We start from the raw sequence: 20,598 nt of genomic DNA on the forward strand, positions 1-20,598 counted from the left end.
GAAAACTCAAAGTTTTGTACTGTTGCAGCCGCACTTCAGTTTTCTGCCACCAGAGCGCAGCACTGAGCAGTTAGACAAGATGACAGGCGCTGCTGAAGCGTATGTTTTACTTGAAATGCATTCGCATCACTCTGCTGTGACATGCAGAACGAAGTTCAACAACGATCCCACTCGAAAGTACGCATGTGTCAGGACATGGTACAAAAAGAGGCTCATGCCACAACTGGAGACCGACAGTGTTGACTTCATCTACCAACAGGATGGTGATCCATTCCACTTCCATAACCATGTTCGTGAATTCTTGAACAGGAAATTGAGAAACCGATGGATCGGTCGTGGTGGTGATGATAATCAGCAATTCCTGTCACGGTGTCCACGCTCTCCCAGCCTAACCCCTTACGATTTCTTTTTTGTGTGTTTACGCCTCCTCTACCAACAAACCTACCAGAACTATGAACTCGCATCAAGAGTGCTTTTGAACTGTAGATACGGACATTGGGCGCTGAACTTGGAAACAACTTAATTCACGACTTGAGATCTGCAGAATCAGTAGAGGGGAGGGGAGCGGCACATATGGAGCACCTGTGCTATGTCAAAAAAAAAAAAAAAAAAAAAAAAAAATAAACTTTCGATCTTTTATACGTGTATGCAAAGCCCTCTTGTATCTCACATATTATAGCTACAGCGAATCTGTGAAATCACTTCAGTCATTTATAATAACCCCGTACTTTTGTGCTAACAAGAACAATATTCATACGGAAGTCAGTAGCGGTTCGTAATCACAATTTCAAAGTTGCATCGAAAACGGATCAACTGGGGACCAACGTTTACTGGAACGTCTCTAGTTCTGCTATTACATTCTTTCAGCTATGTCAGGATTCGCCATTAATTATGATATACTAAACAAAGTCCGGTCACGTTTTGTCAATAGTTAACTGCTTCGGTGAACTGGCCACGACCAGCACTCTTCATTTATATCCCAACTTCCGAGAAACAAACTAATAATATTAAAAATATGATACCGTTAGAGACATACGAAGGACGTACATGGTTAAAAATTAAAGAACTTTATCATCACTGTAGTGCAGTTATTGACATATAAACATTTAATAGGTACGTGTCATACAGTTCCACTGACATCTTGCAGCTGAACACACCAGCGAAGTACTAGGCTTTAAACCGGCACAATTTCCGTCTACTGTGCCTCATGCAGCCATTGGAAGTTTCTTCTATAGACATTACGTAACCTAATAACTGAAATTATTCATACATTACTATTTAAAATGTAAAAATCTCCGCATACCATGTAAAGTCCGTATGAACACTATAGGGAGTTCCAAGCTATTCAGTTGTATGGCTATTGGTATAATGGAATTTGCACGTTTTGAAGTCAAAGGCGTACATCGTAGTTGTCAAGACTTAGACGCCGCCGACGATTTGAGATCTTAGTCGTAGGTATGCCGGCACAGCATATAGGTTCATCATCTTTGCTTTGGAATAGGCTGGCGTCAGGAATTACGGTGGCCCTGAGAGCCTGAGCAAAATAAAGTCTATCTATCTGTCCGCTGGAAACAGGATGCTGTGCTAGTGCCTGCTGATACGTTGATTCTTACTTCTAAGCAACAGTATGAATTGATTTCAGTTATGACACCAGTAAGCACCACCTCGTTGTACGCCGCATAATAATTAAAAGTAACCGTTAATGTTTAATCAATAGAAGATGAATCAATAGTAAATGGTGCAGTAGAACAGATGTTTTAGTGGAACTAAAACAGCAAAAAAGGAACAAGTTCACTTCAACTGTAACAGCAGAATATGACAATAATGCTAAACAACGATGAAGTCATTATAGAAAAAGGTGCAGGGTGGAAGGAAAGACAACAGAGCAGCCTGCTTCACATCTGTAGCTAGTGGTAAGATTTTTATGTTTTTACTGTTAGATACGAGTATTGTACATTTTTATAACGTTGCATCATTTTATATTGTTATTTTGCTTCTGTCCCGTAGGATATTTGAGAAGACGCTTGGTGATGACTAATGCACCGAAACCGGTTAATAGAAAAAGAAGTGCGTCTTGGACTTTTATTTACATAATATTTTGTAGCTGCAAAGCAATACCTCAGGTAAATTGGATTGCTTTCGTCTCTCTTTTTCATATTGCTCCCAACTTCAATGGCTCGTCAAATCTGTTTGATTACCCGCTTACAGCTTATTTTTTTCCGTGTATGCACGCCTTGCATGTGTTTACAGGTCTTACAAACTTTGTCAATGTTCAGTTTACGCTTCTCTCTGCACAGTCATTAGTTACGCATTCTCGCGGTTTCGTTCGCGTTACGAAATCAGATGAGAAAAAAGGAATACGTAATGTAAATGAACGCGTTTCATACAAATGTGGGGCACTGAATTTTATAATACGTGTATTGTCACGGGACTTGTGTGAGAAACACATCGTAACACGTCAGACACAGTCGCAGGTTACGTACTCACAAATGGTAATTATGAATCAACATGCATAATTACAATGAGAGTGGAAATTTTATGAGAGGATTTCAAGTCTCTATTTAGAAACTGAGAAACTGTATTATTGAGATTCAGAGCTGAATAGCTGTCACCCATACTTTCTTCCTTGTTTATTGCAACACAACTCGAGAAAGAATTGTAAGTTGCGGCGTTAGTTACCATCCCGTGTCTGTAAGTCCACGCTTTCATTCAACACAGATTAAAAGTTGCGGAGCACATGATGACACATTGATGCATTCTGTCAACCTCGCCTATGCCTTGTGATAGGCTCATGTACCGAAACGCGAATCAGTTCATGTATGCTCACCGTGTGTGACAATGTATTCTCATATACGACTATCACAAACTGAGAATTGTGACAAGTCTTATTGTTAACACACGTAATTAATTTACGGAGAACTGGCATAACTTATCATATAACACTGACAACTACGACGTAATCGATGTGAGACAGCAGCTTTCTAAAAACTCTTATTTTATTTGCCGTTGTGCTGACATTATTACTCCATGTAAAAACAATGAAATACTCGTATGTGAAGATAGGAAGATCTCAGAACTTCGTAACGCTTACCTGAAACAATAAAATAACCTCTGGATCAGTCCCACAATCTAACCCAAATGTTGTCCTGGTATTTAAATACTGCTTACCAGCAAACGTTTTCTTACAGACATCGTCTGTACGCTGAGTAATTGAAAGGTGGCAAATTAGTTCGAAATAGACAAAACTACAGTAATAAATAATTGGCGACAAAAATTCATTACAGTTTCTACTACTCTGAACTATACTTCTTAGTTTTAAAAACTCTTGGCAGTAATGGATCTAGTTTTGTTGCTAATTATCTATCTAACCCTATGTGTGTGTTCTGAATATGCAAGTTATTCGTAGAAAGAGCACTGTCTTCTACTCAGTTATTACCGTCTGCACACCGTAGAACGCAATAGGTGTACATAAAAGCACAAATATTCACTGGAGCGAAGTCTGAACTATAGCCGTGATACTCAAGAGACAATCACACTACACAATGTACGGAAGTGTTCATAAAACTGTTCAGCGGTATTCAGTATATGTGCGAGTGGAGAAGTTAAATGTTATTAAAACACTGAATAAAAGATGTAGGGGAGAGAGAGGTGTAAGCGAACAAGTGGAAAACGTGAGTGGATGACTGACCATGGAACAAGATTAGTACTGCAAAGGTTAAATATATATTTATTCTTAGAAAGTGTAAAATAATACATTAATTAATGACTTTTAGTAATTAAAATAATTGTTTTACTTGATAATAGCAGGCATCTTCAGTGGAGTCCACAAGGAACATCAATGAGTTATTACCATCAGGTAATTATAAATTTATAGTATTACTACAGTTTTAATGGCCAAAATCAGTAAATGACATTCTACTACAATGTGCCAAAAGGTCTGAGAAATTTTCTGTACAACTATTACAGTCACAGAGTTTTTTTAAGTCAGTATGAATTGTTCAGTGCGTCAGATTTTTTTGGCAGTGGGCTCCAGTAATGATATATATATATATATATATATATATATATATATATATATATATATATATATATATGAGCAAGTGTGTGGTTTTCTCTCATTCTTATTCACGATCATTTGTTTGGTCATTTTTTATTATTTTTTTTCCCACTTATGAATGAAGGGTTTTGTGGCATAGTAGTGTAAGTCAGATTTTGACGAAAATGAGTTCACTGCTGTGTTATGTACTAGAAACTGAATGCAAAACAGCAGCACAATGGCGTTCTGATGTGAAATGGTTTGTATGATACATGTTATGGCAAAGTGAAGCGAGTCTGACTTTAAATACATTTTCTGTCCCACTACTGGGAAGTTTTCCTTTATTATTATTATTATTATTATTATTATTATTATTATTACTGTCATATTATTTTGCATCAAAGTTAACAGTTTTGATAATGTTAAAATAAAATAAACTTTGATGCAAAATAATATACTTTAAAATATATGTTATTTCACTTACTTATGCTCAAGTATTGTTGATTCAAAGTGAAATTGTTAATTTAAATTGAAATTTTTGATTCGAAGTGAAATTTGTAATAATGATGATGATAATATTAACACTACTACACTTAATTAAAGCTCTAGTATTAATATTATCCCTTATTAGACTCAATATAGACAAACGTCTCAAAAATGAGATCGACAGGAAGTGCAAAATGGCTAAGCAGGGATGGCTAGAGGACAAATATAAGGATGTAGAGGCTTATCTCACTAGGGGTAAGATATATACTGCCTACAGGAAAATTAAAGAGACCTTTGAAGATAAGAGAACCACTTGTATGAACATCAAGAGCTCAGATGGAAACCCAGTTCTAAGCAAAGAAGGGAAAGCAGAAAGGTGGAAGGAGTATATAGAGGGTCTATACAAGGGCGATGTACTTGAGGACAATATTATGGAAATGGAAGAGGATGTAGATGAAGATGAAATGGGAGATGCAATACTGCGTGAAGAGTTTGACAGAGCACTGAAAGACCTGAGTCGAAACAAGGCCCCCGGAGTAGACAACATTCCATTGGAACTACTGACGGCATTGGGAGAGCCAGTCCTGACAAAAGTCTACCATCTGGAGAGCCAGTCCTGACAAAAGTCTACCATCTGGTGAGCAAGATGTATGAAACAGGCGAAATACCCTCAGACTTCAAGAAGAATATAATAATTCCAATCCCAAAGAAAGCAGGTGTTGACAGATGTGAAAATTACCGAACTATCAGTTTAATAAGTCACAGCTGCAAAATACTAACACGAATTCTTTACAGACGAATGGAAAAACTAGTAGAAGCCGACCTCGGGGAAGATCAGTTTGGATTCCGTAGAAATACTGGAACACGTGAGGCAATACTGACCTTACGACTTATCTTAGAAGAAAGATTAAGGAAACGCAAACCTACGTTTCTAGCATTTGTAGACTTAGAGAAAGCTTTTGACAATGTTGACTGGAATACTCTCTTTCAAATTCTAAAGGTGGCAGGGGTAAAATACAGGGAGCGAAAGGCTATTTACAATTTGTACAGAAACCAAATGGCAGTTATAAGAGTCGAGGGGCATGAAAGGGAAGCAGTGGTTGGGAAGGGAGTAAGACATGGTTGTAGCCTCTCCCCGATGTTATTCAATCTGTATATTGATCAAGCAGTAAAGGAAACAAAAGAAAAATTCGGAGTAGGTATTAAAATCCATGGAGAAGAAATAAAAACTTTGAGGTTCGCCGATGACATTGTAATTCCGTTAGAGACAGCAAAGGACTTGGAAGAGTAGTTGAACGGAATGGATGGTGTCTTGAAGGGAGGATATAAGATGAACATCAACAAAAGCAAAACGAGGATAATGGAATGTAGTCGAATTAAGTCGGGTGATGTTGAGGGTATTAGATTAGGAAATGAGACACTTAAAGTAGTAAAGGAGTTTTACTATTTGGGGAGCAAAATAACTGATGATGGTCGAAGTAGAGAGGATATAAAACGTAGACTGGCAATGGCAAGGAAAGCGTTTCTGAAGAAGAGAAATTTGTTAACATCGAGTATAGATTTAAGTGTCAGGAAGTCATTTCTGAAAGTATTTGTATGGAGTGTAGCCATGTATGGAAGTGAAACATGGACGGTAAATAGTTTGGACAAGAAGAGAATAGAAGCTTTCGAAATGTGGTGCTACAGAAGAATGGTGAAGATTAGATGGGTAGATCACATAACTAATGAGGAGGTACTGAATAGGATTGGGGAGAAGAGAAGTTTGTGGCGCAACTTGACCAGAAGAAGGGATCGGTTGGTAGGACATGTTCTGAGGCATCAAGGGATCACCAATTTAGTATTGGAAGGCAGCGTGGAGGGTAAAAATCGTAGGGGGAGACCAAGAGATGAATACACTAAGCAGATTCAGAAGGATGTAGGTTGCAGTAGGTACTGGAAGATGAAGAAGCTTGCACAGGATAGAGTAGCATGGAGAGCTGCATCAAACCAGTCTCAGGACTGAAGACCACAACAACAACAACAACAACAACAACACATCCCTATATATACCTTTATTAAGCTGTCCTGATTTTTCTATTGTTTTTTACAAAACAATCACACTCTGAAAATGAGCAAAATTGACTTATACCAATGTGCCATGATCTCCTTCAAATATATTTGGTTGCAGCTGGTGTGATTGCTAATTAGATACATCTGTCCACAGTTATTATTATTATTATTATTATTATTATTATTATTATTATTATTATTATTAGAAACATCCACTTGAAAGGTATAAAATCATATATTTCACAAGCAAGGATCCGAAGTTTGACATGCCTTACATCAAAACTATTTACTTCCATCGTATCTGCAGATGTAAAGGCATCCCCACTTGTAGAATTTGAAATATTACTTACAACACGCAATTAATTTTTTCATGTAATATTCTAAGAATTACTTCTACTCTATCAGGTGTTCCTAACGTAAATTTACTAGTGGGCATGCAGCTGCTAGTCCACGTGAGTGCCGTGCAGAATTCCGCCCGCTCCTCCTGGCGGCCTATTCTGCGCTGTCAAGCGTGCTGCCGCCCTCATCGTGTGTAGGGGCCGTGCTGAGCCGTCCCGCCCGCCTGCCCGTTGTTCGCCAGACGTCGTGCGGGCCAGCGCTGAGACGGCACAAGTCGGCCTTAACGAACGCACGGGGGTCGTGCCAAGGAGTGCAGCGTGGCGAGCGGCGCCGCGGGCCGCCGCTCGATACTCGACACCTATGCCGAGGTCGCCGGGCCGACGAATGCCTCGCGTCGCATTTGCTTCCACAAACCTCACAATCCAGACAACCGCATTAAAGGAGCTGTCCGCTGGTTGACAACACCAGAAGAAGCTACCACAGTGCTCAGAAGATCTAGACGTACATTCAGGGAAGTGGCGAAGCTATTGAAAGGAATAGACCTATAATTGTTGTCGCCCCGGAAGGAAGATAATTAAAATTTATAGGACTGAACGTTTCATTTGTGCTACTATTGATGATGTTGCACATATGTTATTTCTCAGAAAGCCACTAACACTTCCACACATCAAAAGAGTAAGCATTCTTTTGTAATATAATTCGGCTGAAGTAACATATAAAGCGCTTGTTGATAAATGAAATACGTCCTGTATCGTTAACTTTTATTTGGTTTTTTGAACCGCCTTATACAACGAAACATAAGAAATAAAAATTGTAAAAGACGACTATTGGAATATTATCGTCCAAAATAATTGAAGCATCTCTCCGAAAAAAAAATCTCCGGATAGGTGCTATTAGAACTCGCGTAGCAGGGGTGCCGTACAAATTCAGTTATGAATGGAAACAGTTTACCCATCTCTAGAATCGAGAATGTCAACTATTTTTCCTGTTATCGACATCAATACTGGCAAGATACCGGCCCCTGGAATTCCAAGAGAAATGAAAAAATATTTTTTCTTGTGATATAATTAGAAATTTTCAATTTTCGGATTTTTTCCTTTACTTGTAGCGTGAAACCTTGCGTCTTAGCAAATTTTCACGATTCTATGTCAATGGGAAGTACTCTACAGATTGTCATGGGTTAGTTTGAAAGTATCAAAATATGTGTCACAAATGACCGTATTTTCTGATTGCATTGACTTAGGAGCTTATATTTATTACACCGTCGAGTAGCCACAAACTTTAGTATGTGACATAAATTTCAACTTGATATGCCTACTCATTCCTGAGGAAGAGGGGTCTAAATACGCTGACTGACGGACAGATAGTCGGCTAAAAATGACAGAAATTTGTTTTCCGCGTGATGTAATTACAAATTAACAACTTCCTGAATTCTTCCTTACCTGCATTGTGAAACCTTGCTGCTTACCAAATTTTAACGGGTCAGCGGGTCGTATTATAGATTTTTGATGAGTGATTTTGAGAGTATCAATATGTGTGATATAAAGAACAATATCTTTTGATTGCAGTTACTTAGATGCTTCAGTTTTCAACACTTCCAATGAATAGTAGACCTTAGTATGTGACATAAATATCGATTTCATACGTCTACACGTTCGTGAGACAAAGGTCTTTTAACAGCCGCAGAGAAAGAAAGACAGACAGACCGACAGCAAATTAATCCTATAACGGTTCCGCTTTTGGCGATTGATTACGGAACCCTAAAAATGGATTTACATTTACAGACAGATAAAATCATCGTGTACTAGAGAATGGCGTCACACTTACTCCAAGGCGACTGAGACACTTAACTTCCTTATCATATTACTCGAACGTAGAATGTCAATGTCCCTACGGCCAAAAATCTTGCTGTTATTCCATGCAAAATTTTCCTCAAGCACTTCAACGAAAGGTGGAAAAAGTTTCAAATGCAACAAAATTATATAAGGAATAAACATCATTAGGAGTTAGCTGTCATTATAGGGTACGGTTGTGGCGATATTCAGACATCAAAATATACGGGAAATAAGCAACACCGAACGCACGTTATTACATGCGTAATGCACATGCCTGAAACACGAAGGAAGGAGGATAAAGTGAAGATGTAGAAGATGAAGTATTCTTTGAGAGGATGGGTGGAGAAGAAAAAGAATTGTTAAAACTGACTACAAGCACTTATTTCGCACTACATCACGAAATTTTCTTTTTGAGAAACGGCTTTTTGATCTAAGGCCACGATTTTGTAAGAAAGATTCTTTGAATATGCCAGTAACTAAAAATTTTTGTTGGGCAAGTTTTGAATGCTAAGAAGATTTCCATTAATGCTGACCAAAGTACTTCACTGTGATTGTTTTCTGGAAATCAGTGGCATTCACAACGATAATATTTCAGAACAACATAAGCATTATAATTGAAGAAAAAGTAAACAATTTGAGTATCTTTGTCTATGATCCCTTTCGGTTATCGATGTCATTCATTGGACTTTTACCAAGTGCTCGTTTCGTGAAACTTGAACAAAGGTTGATTTACTCGTATAAAAGTTGTTTCCAAGTTGTCATCCCACATTTATGGGATTTACAACAGGACGAAGTACGTATCATTTTCAACGTGATCTCTTTTCTGTCTTACACTAGGAAATATACAAAATAATGTATCCCAGCATTCCGCTTCTCCATGACGAAACGGAGATAGTTACTCAGTACTTCTCTGTGGATCAATACATCTGTAACCAATTAATTAGTGTGATACCATCAGCACCTACTGCTTATGGCTGCCACAGAAGTGAAGTATGAGCACCGACACTACTGTGTGGCTTGTGAATGCGGCACGCCACGTTTCAATCGCACCACTGGCCGCCCTTATCACCACGATTGGCTGCAACATACTTACGCGAATCATAGTAACTAAAACCGTATATATCTAGTAAAAGTACGAGACTGCAATAGATTATTCTTTATAGTTGCTCCTACGTCAAGTTACCACTCATTATTATACCTACTCGAGTATAACTGAATTTGGAAATTTTGGAACACTTGGTACTTCACCTATCTGTTTTGTCTTAGTGTAACTCTCAGAAGTAGTAATGCAGTAGTCAGAAACTTCGTTAACATGTTTTAGACAGAACGGTGCGCTGCCGAAGATGAAATTTAGAGGTTATAAGTGTATCACATTCACTTAACAAAAAAGAAAAAACTCTGAAATCTTCGTACAGATGTACATTCACGCTATGTAAACCACTTTACAGGTCATAGCGAAGGGCCCTTCTCACCGTTAATAGCCAGTTCTAGTCCCACTCCCGGAGAAGTATGTACGAGTACATCTTCCTACGACACGGTGTCTCTCTTGCTCTCATATCTCATTCTCACGATACCTGCACGAGATGTAATACAGGGGAAGCAGAATTGTTACAAAGTTTACGTCGAATATCGGTTCTCTATATTTATACACCAGGGTGCCGTTAAAACAACGTGGTCTTTCTTCCAAATATTGCCGCTTACGTTCCTTGAGTGCTTCCTAAAAACTTCCTTATTAGTCAGTGCGTGTCTCTATTACATCGGCATATATTATCCGACAACTGGATGTATGAGGACTCCGAATGCTACAGTAGACCTCTATATTAAGGTGCAGTAACGTTTCTTCTGTGTTTACTTCAACAGACGCAAGGTCATTTGCCTTTTCTGCAAATTTCATACGTTAGATGCAGTTTCTAGTGTAGTAACAAAACTTCTGGGCCATGATCCACCATTAGATACAGATTGGCTGGAGACTTAGCGACAACAGAACATTATGTTTGTTAACAATCTTCAAAAACTTGTTCTGAAGGCTGGTAAACAATTCGCGCCAAATCGCTTCAGTTTCTCTTCGCTCTCCAGAGTACATCCTGGAATTGATGGTCAATGCTCTTGAGGAGTCTGCGTGATTCTCCTCTATTGTTTACGAGGAGAAACTACTCACTTATAATGTGAGGTGTAGACGGGGGGGGGGGGGGGGGTGAAGAAGAGAACAGAATCCTTAGTATTAAATATGCGAAAATAATTTCAGTTGTACGGGAGGTGAATAGCTGACTAGGATTTATTGGGAAGGTCTGAGAACGTATATCGTAACAAGAAAGGAGACCACATACAGACCGACTGTATGGCCCATGCTCCAATACTGGGATAACACCAAAACAATTCAGAGGTGTGCAGCACCATTCCTTATCGGTCGGTTTGATCAGTACGAGAGTGTTACGGAAATGCCCTCTGAGCTTAGACGAGATCCTTGGGAAACGACTAGAGGATCCTTTTGCGAACCGCTATTGAGGAAGTTAGGAAAACCGCCATTTGAGAGAGACTGCAGAATGATTTTACTGCCTGGAACGTTCGTATCGCACAAGGACGGTAAAGACAAAATGAGGGGTAATAGCCATTATTTTCCCCTCGCTCTGTTCACGAGTCGAACAGGAAAGCTAATGCCTAGCAGTTATGCACCATACAGTGGATTGTGAAGCATGTACGTGAATGTAGGAAATAGATCTAAAGACGTTAAGTCTTTGGCGCCCATGCTGTCGACTGCAAGCCGGTCCTCCAGAAGGGACAGAAGACAGCGCCGCAGGAAATGTCCACGGCGCCAGAAGGAGGAAGAGGTTTCCGGAGCAGAGAGTTCCCGCGCTCGAAGCGTCCCGGGCCCTGCACTCGGCCACTCCCACGCAGCGCAGCTTCCGCGAATCCCTGTTTCCCACCACCGCCCTCAGCGGACGCCAGATTTAAATTTAATCACGGCCTCACGCCAGAAGAGCCACTGTTGTCCCTATGGTATAGTTAAATGACGTGTTCTTTCCGGTCACTGTCCGAGACAGTGGCTACTGCATTCGCTATATGATACAGTAGTCGACAGTAACTGTTACCCCTGACCTGCCATTTCTACGTTTCTTATCATTCGGGGCACTGCGCTTCAAGCATGAAACAGTTGCACTCTGCAGCCCATGGAAAGTCGCCTAGAGCAGATTCTCGAACCAAACGGCTATCTGCGAATGCACCGAAATCAAGGAAGTATGCACGTAACATTCCCGTGTAGTAAAGGCGTAACAGAAACTTTGCAGTTCACTTAAGTGACTCCAAGAATCGACAATAACCGTCACTGTCCAGTACTAGAGGAATTTTACGCTGTCTCGTCAGTCATTCACAGACTGATGTACTTCTAAATTTAGTACAGAATTACTGCGGCGATTTTCCTACAGCAGTTGAGAACTCAAGCCCTCCACTGCAATTCATTTCACTTGGGGTATGCGGGGCTCGTTGCTGTACGTTTCGGCCCGTCTTTCCCGCGAGACGAGACTGGAGGAGTAAGCCTAGGAGATCGATAACACGGAGATTCCTCTCGGTTGTTTACACAGGAGAGGTACGCCGCGAGGTACAGCGGCCTGCGCCTCAGTCTCCAACAATTGAATTCTGAATTATAATAGGATCACGTATTTTGGCACACTTGATTTTCAAAACAACAGCCGAATAAAGCCGGTGTGATTCCTTAGCAGATACGAAAACGAATCTGAAGTAGGAAGATTACTGAAGGGGTTACTATCAGTGAAGCCTAGAGTTAATCCTTCATATTCCAAAGATTGGAACATAGGTATTGTTTATGTGGCTATTTAAATTTAAAGCGTAATAAAGAGCTGGGATGATTGAAAGCTGTAGATTGTATTACTTTCAGCAAGAGTTCCTTCTATACCCATTATGCTGAATTCAGTTAATTTTTCCTAAAATAATGCATCTTCGGCACAAACTTCCCCTGAATATACTGTCATAACCCTTGTATATATTATATATATTCACTATAGTTTCATAGTTTCCTTCTCTCGTCGAATTATGAATTATCTGGCAAAAGGATTGTAGAACGTTGATTCATTACAGGAGCTCGTAAACGTTGGTTCGTAATAACTAGGCTCCTAAACTCAACGATGAACCCACATGACTCGCGTAATCGGAAATATTTACGTCTATTCTAAGGTATGTCAGAGGTTTGGAGCACATGCCGCAGATAGTGAAGACAGTAATTAAAATTGTGGAGTAAATGCATCCTTTTTCCTGCTCGTAATTTTGGAGTGTATTTCGACTGTAAATTAAGAAGAGGAAGACGTTGATAGTTGGGATTGTTAAGGCGTATTTCGACGAATGCTGGCGCACACAGCACGGCACAGCACCACCACAGGCGACGCCGTCGTGTCCGAGGCCGGCTTCGCTGGCTAGCAGGCAGCACGCACACTAGCACTCACCCGGATCCGGACACCCTCCGGTGGAGGCTGCGGACGGACATGGGGGTGGCACGCGCGCTCGGGGGTGCTGTGCGATGAGGGCGGCCGCTCCTCGCATCGCCGCGCACCGCACTGCACCGAGGAGGCTCCCGCACTGAGCCGCCGCCGCCGGCCCACGCCGGTCGATGGGCGCCGCCGCCCCTCCGCCGCCGCCCCCGAGCCCGCGCAGCGCCGGCGCCGCCCCCGACGCCGCCGCCCGGCCCCCACGCCGCCCCCGATGCCGTCGCCTGGCCCCCACGCCGCCCCCGACGCCGCCGCCGGCGCGCGCGCGCTGCCTCCCTATTGATCCTTCCACCGCTACCTCCGCCGCCGCCGCGGCCGCTACCGCCTGCTAGCTCCGTCGACCGTGGCGCGCCCTTTGAACCGGAGCGGCTCGCCGACATGCCTGACAGAATCGTGTCGTACCCGAAGAAATCTACCGGGTGATCAAAAAGTCAGTATAAATTTGAAAACTTAACAAACCACAGAATAATGTAGATAGAGAGGTAAAAATTGACACACATGCTTGGAATGACATGGGGTTTCATTAGAACCAAAAAAGTTCACAAAATGTCCGACAGATGGCGCTGGACAGCAAATCGTCTGTGACTGTGCATGACAATCGTGTATAAAAGGTGCTGTAATGAGAGAGATAATCATTCCCCCTTCTACTCCGCCAGCCAGAGTGGCCATGCGGTTCTAGGCGCTACAGTCTGGAGTCGAGAGACCGCAACGGTCGCAGGTTCGAATCCTGCCTCGGGCATGGATGTGTGTGATGGCCTTAGGTTAGTTAGGTTTAATTAGTTCTAAGTTCTAGGCGACTGATGACCTCAGAAGTTGAGTCCCATAGTGCTCAGAGCCATTTGAGCCATTTGAGCCCTTCTACTCCCCGCCATCTCTTGTGCCTCCTTCCAGTGTCTCTGCACTCCCTCCTGCCCTGTCTTCCCTCTTCATCTGCCGCCCCACGTGTCTCCTGCCTCTTCGTGTACCCACTGATGACCCTCCTCTCTTCATCCCGCCGCTTCCCCTGCTGCCCCATGATCTCCCCTCCCTTTCCATCCTCTCTGCCCTTTCCCTCGGCAGGTCCCGCCTGGCAGTTTCATTCTTCATCGTGTGTGCTCCAAGTAGGTTTTAAGTGTGTTGTTCCGGAGTGTTTTTACTACTGTGGCCGACTTTTAACCTGTGCATGTCCATTCAGTGTCTTCTCTGAGTTTTGAAGAATCGCCAACTGTGTTTTCTAACTTTCTGGTGACTTTTTTAACTGTCCTCCATGAACGTCTCCGTGTTAGTCTATTTTTTACCTCCATTTTCTCCCATTATTCTGTTTTAAGTTCCCCTTTATCGTCTTATGTATGTAACATTTTATTCTTATTTCAAGTTGTCATGTCACTCGGCTGAAGAGCGGCGGATTGTGCCGCTGACAGCCCTCCCCTGCCCATATGGGACAGGGGAATGAAATCATAATAAAGAAAAAAAAAGAGAGAGAATCAGATGCGCCAACAGTCGCAGCATGTTGACGTTACCGGAAAAGGCGCTTTTAGTGAAGCTGTATTATCAGAATGGGGAATGTGCTAGTTCAGCGTTACGATCCTATCGCCATAGGAAGGGGATTCGAACGGGTTGACAAATGCAGCTGTGGCGAGAATGAATTCGAAGTTCGAAGCCACGGGTTGTTTAGACGATAGACCCCGTAGTGGCCGACCGAGCACAAGGCGTAATGCTGCTGAGACAGTTCAGGAAGAAAGGGAGACTGTAGCGGGTTCGTCTATGCACGGAGAAGTCAGCGATCGTGCAGTCGCAAGTCGCACCGGCATTCTGTACACTACTGTTTTGTTGGTACTTAGGCGTACCCTCCGATGCTATCCGTACAAAATCCATCGGCATCATGAACTGTTACCTGGCAATTTAGTGAAGCGGAGGGCATTTATGGTGTGGGCGTTTCGAAAGATGGCGGGAGATGACGATTGGTTTAGTAACGTGTTGTGGACCGACGAAGTTCATTTCATGCTCCGAGGGTCTGTCAACGCCCACAACTGCAGAATTTGGGCTACCGAAAATCCTAGAACTGTCGTGGAAACTCCATTATACGATGAGAAAGTCACGGTACGGGTTGGATTTACCACATCTACCATTATCGGGTCTTTTTTCTTCGAGGAAATGCGTGTTTCTGGTTTTGTAACTGCTACTGTGACGGGTGAGCGGCACGCCGATATGTTACAGAATCGTATCATCCCCAGCCTGGCTGATAAACACCTGCTGGAACGTACGATGTTTATGCAGGATGGCGCTCCATCCCATATAGCTAGAGACGTGAAAAATCTCTTGCGAGCGTCGTTTGGTGATGATCGTGTGATCAGCCACCACTTTGGTCATGCTTGGCCTCCCAGGTCCCCAGACCTCAGTCCTTGCGATTATTGGCTTTGGGGTTACCTGAAGTCGCAAGTGTATCGTGATCGACCGACATCTCTAGGGATGTTGTAAGACAACATCCGACGCCAATGCCTAACTCCGGACATGCTTTACAGTGCTGTTCACAACATTATTCCTCGACTACAGCTATTGTTGAGGAATGATGGTAGACATATTGAGCATTTCCTGTAAAGAACATCTTTGCTTTGTCTTACTTTGTTATGCTAATTATTGCTATTCTGATCAGTTGAAGCGCCATCTGTCGGACATTTTTTTAACGTTTGTATTTTTCGGTTCTAATAAAACACCATGTCATTCCAAGTATGTGTGTCAATTTGTACCTCTCTATCTACAATACTCCGTGATTTATTCATTTTTCAAATTTATACTGACTTTTTGATCACCCAGTATATGTACACTAGCTGTTACCCGCTGCTTCTCTCGCATGTCAGTACTTTTGTTATAAAGAGTGATGGTGAGTAAGTAAGCTAGTAATTTTACAAGGTGTCTGTGTGCATAATGCTGTAGACACGTATTTATAAAAAAAATATATGCAGTGAAGGTTTGCAGGCACATAACCAACGTGTTTCTATTATTTTACTGTATGTCGAATATGAAATCATGCATTATACAGAGTGTATTGAGGGCGCGTATCAAAAAGAATCATCAGATCTGGCACATCTACACTTCTGAAACCAATAAACATATACAATGAATTTTGTTTTTTTACTATTAGGATACTCAAAAGGTTTTCCTTTTTCATACCTTTTCATATATCTTCAATATGCTCCCTTTGAGATGCACGGCATATGTCAATGCGGAATTCAAATTTTTCCCGCACTGCAGGGAGCTTATCTTGAGTTAAAACTTCCACAGCCGCTGTTATGCAATGTGTCTGTTCATTGATTGTTGTTCTTAACGGAGGCACGTAAACAGAATCCTTTATAAACTCCACAAAAAATAATCAAAGTCATGTCCGGTGGCCTCAGAGGCCAGTATTGTAAGGCTGAATCATTAGGCCCAGTGCGACCGATCCATCGTTCAGTAATCTTTTGGTTTACAAATTCCCGTTCTTTCAGATGCCAGTATAGCGGCGCTCAATTATAATGGCAGCTACTTCGCAGTTAATAATTTAGATACTAGTCTCGAAGTAAGGATTAAACACACAGAGGACCGTATAAACATTGTATTCATCACGCTGAATCGTATTATGTAGAACATATCGAATAATAAAAGCATTTTCACATATATGATACAGTTCAAAAGTTAGAGAGTATATTGCATCTTTCGCATTATATTCTTCAAATCAATGAATATGTTGTACTTTCTAAAGAAGCATATGTTCCTCCTCAGCGTTCAGGTTATCTCCATACCAAATTTTATCAAAATCGGCTCAGCGGTTTGTCGTGAAAGCGTAACAGAGTTACTTACGCATTTATAATGTTAGTATGGATAACGAAATCTGACAGAAATGCTGTTACAAATTGTAACGACTGTGATTCACAATAGAAGTGCAGTTGGGCTAAGCGTTGCGGTGATCGTCTCTAAACTAACGTTCATACTTATTGCTATGGTTATTAACAGATCGAATCGGACATCCGAGACACTTCATCAAATACCACATATCTGAAACCACTTACTAGTAATTTTTAGTCTTTCTTTTTACTTTCGCAAAGGTATTTGTTTTCTCATAGCTTTGAAGTTCTTTCCACGAACCTTCGGTGACAATTCTGAGGAGAGGACGTGGTCGTCTAAGTTCACTTGCAGAAAAAAACTTTCTTAATTGTTAAGTCAGAAGTAACAATCGTTAGGCGGAATCTGACAATAATAAATATTTTCGGTCAACATATTAAAATACTCTCTAAGACAAAAAATAAAAATAAAGAAGACGCCGCAACACAAAGGAATTATCCGAATGAGATGGAAATCGGTAGATGTTACATGTGCAGGAAAACTAGTCGTTACAGTTTCAGGAAAAATAGATGATTTGCTCAACAGGAAGAGCTTCACAAAATGAGCAAGACAATAACGCGTTGATCACCCCTGGCTCTTATGCAAGCAGTTACAGTGCATGCCGCCGCGATGTTTTAGCCGACGGCCAGCGGACGAAAAAAGAATGGTATCCGCAATGTCAATAGCCTCGCTGCGCTCTGTAACAATGATTGATTTTTGTCTGGGCCTGTCATAGTATCTAGTTTTGGTTTGCACATCCTTGCTTGTTCAGATGTCAGATATAATGCAGTTATTGATCTTTCCATCTCTTCTTAGGATGCCCAACATTTGTTTTCCCTTGAGGTGTAAATTTGTATATTAATTTACATATTCGTTCATGTGACACTCTTTGAATGTGTTCATGCCATTTCTTTCTGTACTCCTTTGTTATCTGAATTACGCTTTTGACGCCTAGTTTATTTCTGATTTCACAATTGTTTATGCGATCTGTGAGTATGTAACCAGCTAGAGACCTTAGGAGCCCCATTTCTGTTGCTTCATTGGAACTGGTACCGCTTTCACCTGTTTCTTGATTTTTTTTTTTTTTTTTTTTTTTTGAGGAGGGTGTGATTTATAGTATCTACCAGTTATCGGAGTTTTTGCAGTTTGTATTCTTGATCTTTGAATGTAATATATGAGACCTCGTACAGCAGATATTTAAAAGTATTTATTTGTTCTCACGAATCATAATCAGTTATTATTATTTCTTTCTTTTCTCAGGCGTTATGTCTGGTCAAAAATGGAAAGTGACGCACACCTTGATCAAGCGTGACTTCCTTTTAACTATACACTATATGTTACATTGCATTTAGGAACTTTCGGGTAATTGAACTTGTATCAATAATTACGGATTTCTGTAGTTGTATATGTAAGTTTGGATGTAGCTGTATTGCATTGATGTACTGGTGGATATTGTGTGGTATGACTCCTGCAGTTGATAGTGTAATTGGTATGATGTCAACTTTATCCTGATGCCACATGTCCTTGACTTCCTCAACCAGTTGGATTTATTTTTCGATTTTTTCTCATGTTTTCTTTTGTATATTTGTTGTATTGGTTATGGATATTTCGATTAGTTACTTTAATTTCTTCTTTTTATTGGTGAGTATGATGTCAGGTTTGTTATGTGGTGTTGTTTTATCTGTTATAATGGTTCTGTTCCAGTATAATTTGTATTCATCATTCTCCAGTACATTTTGTGGTGCATACTTGTATGTAGGAACGTGTTGTTTTATAAGTTTATGTTGTAAGGCAAGCTGTTCATGTATTATTTTTGCTACATTGTCATGTCTTCTGGGGTATTCTGTATTTGCTAGTATTGCACACCCGCTTGAGATGTGATCTACTGTTTCTATTTGTTGTCTGCAAAGTCTGCATTTATCTGTTGTGGTATTGGGATCTTTAATAATATGCTTACTGTAATATCTGGTGTTTATTGTTTGATTCTGTATTGCAATCATGAATCCTTCCATCTCACTGTATATATTGCCTTTTCTTAGTCATGTGTTGGATGCGTTTTGATCGATGTGTGGCTGTGTTAGATGATATGGGTGCTTGCCATGTAGTGTTTTCTTTTTCCGATTTACTTTCTTCGTATCTGTTGATGTTCTATGATCTAAAGGGTTGTAGAAGTTGTTATGAAATTGCAGTGGTGTAGCCGATGTATTTATATGAGTGATTGCTTTGTGTATTTTGCTAGTTTCTGCTCGTTCTATAAAGAATTTTCTTAAATTGTCCACCTGTCCATAACGTAGGTTTTTTATGTCGATAAATCCCCTTCCTCCTTCCTTTCTGCTTAATGTGAATCTTTCAGTTGCTGAATGTATGTGATGTATTCTATATTTGTGGCATTGTGATAGTGTAAGTGTATTGAGTGCTTCTAGGTCTGTGTTACTCCATTTCACTACTCCAAATGAGTAGGTCAATATTGGTATAGCATAAGTATTTATAACTTTTGTCTTGTTTCTTGCTGTCAATTCTGTTTTCAGTGTTTTTGTTAGTCTTTGTCTATATTTTTCTTTTAGTTCTTCTTTAATATTTGTATTATCTATTCCTATTTTTTGTCTGTATCCTAGATATTTATAGGCATCTGTTTTTTCCATCGCTTCTATGCAGTCGCTGTGGTTATCCAATATGTAATATTCCTGTTTAGTGTGTTTTCCCTTGACTATGCTATTTTTCTTACATTTGTCTGTTCCAAAAGCCATATTTATATCATTGCTGAATACTTCTGTTATCTTTAGTAATTGGTTGAGTTGCTGCTGCCAGTAGTTTTAGATCATCCATGTATAGCAATTGTGTGATTTTGTGTGGGTATGTTCCAGTAATATTGTATCCATAATTTGTATTATTTAGCATGTTGGATAGTGGGTTCAGGGCAAGGCAGAACCAGAAAGGACTTAATGAGTCTCCTTGGTATATTCCACGCTTAATCTGTATTGGCTGTGATGAGATATTATTTGAATTTGTTTGGATATTAAGTGTGGTTTCCCAATTTTTCATTACTATGTTTAGGAACTATATCAATTTAGGATCTACTTTGTATATTTCCAATATTTGTAGTAACCATGAGTGGCGTACACTACCAAAAGCTTTTTGGTAATCAATGTATGTGTAGTGTAGCGACCTTTGTTTAGTTTTAGCTTGATATATCACCTCTGCATCTATCATCAGTTGCTCTTTACATCCTCGTGCTCCTTTGCAGCAGTCTTTTTGTTCTTCATTTATAATTTTGTTTTGTGTTGTATGTGTCATTGATTTCTGTGTAATGACTGAAGTTAATATTTTGTATATTGTCGGTAGGCATGTTATGGGGCGATATTTAGCTAGGTTTGCTGTGTCTGCTTGATCTTTAGGTTTCAGATAAGTTATTCCATGTGTACGTGTATCAGGGAAGCAGGGAATGTGTATGGGTCAGCAATGTAACTATTAAATAATTTAGTTAGATGTGAATGTGTTGAGGTGAACTTCTTTAACCAGA

The 20,598-nt window shown here is 40.5% G+C and overlaps 1 protein-coding gene across 1 annotated transcript in view; it reads right to left on the reverse strand.

Annotated features, from left to right (window-relative positions):
* Positions 1–13,322, reverse strand: part of LOC126484447 (uncharacterized) — a 729,699-nt gene extending 716,377 nt beyond the window's left edge. The window contains exon 1 of the mRNA XM_050107967.1: positions 13,200–13,322. The gene's annotated coding sequence lies outside the window, so the exon portion shown is untranslated. The remainder of the gene's footprint in view (positions 1–13,199) is intronic.
* Between the last annotated feature and the right edge of the window lie 7,276 nt (positions 13,323–20,598).

Source organism: Schistocerca serialis, chromosome 6, assembly GCF_023864345.2.
Source record: "Schistocerca serialis cubense isolate TAMUIC-IGC-003099 chromosome 6, iqSchSeri2.2, whole genome shotgun sequence".
Lineage (NCBI taxonomy): Eukaryota > Metazoa > Arthropoda > Insecta > Orthoptera > Acrididae > Schistocerca > Schistocerca serialis.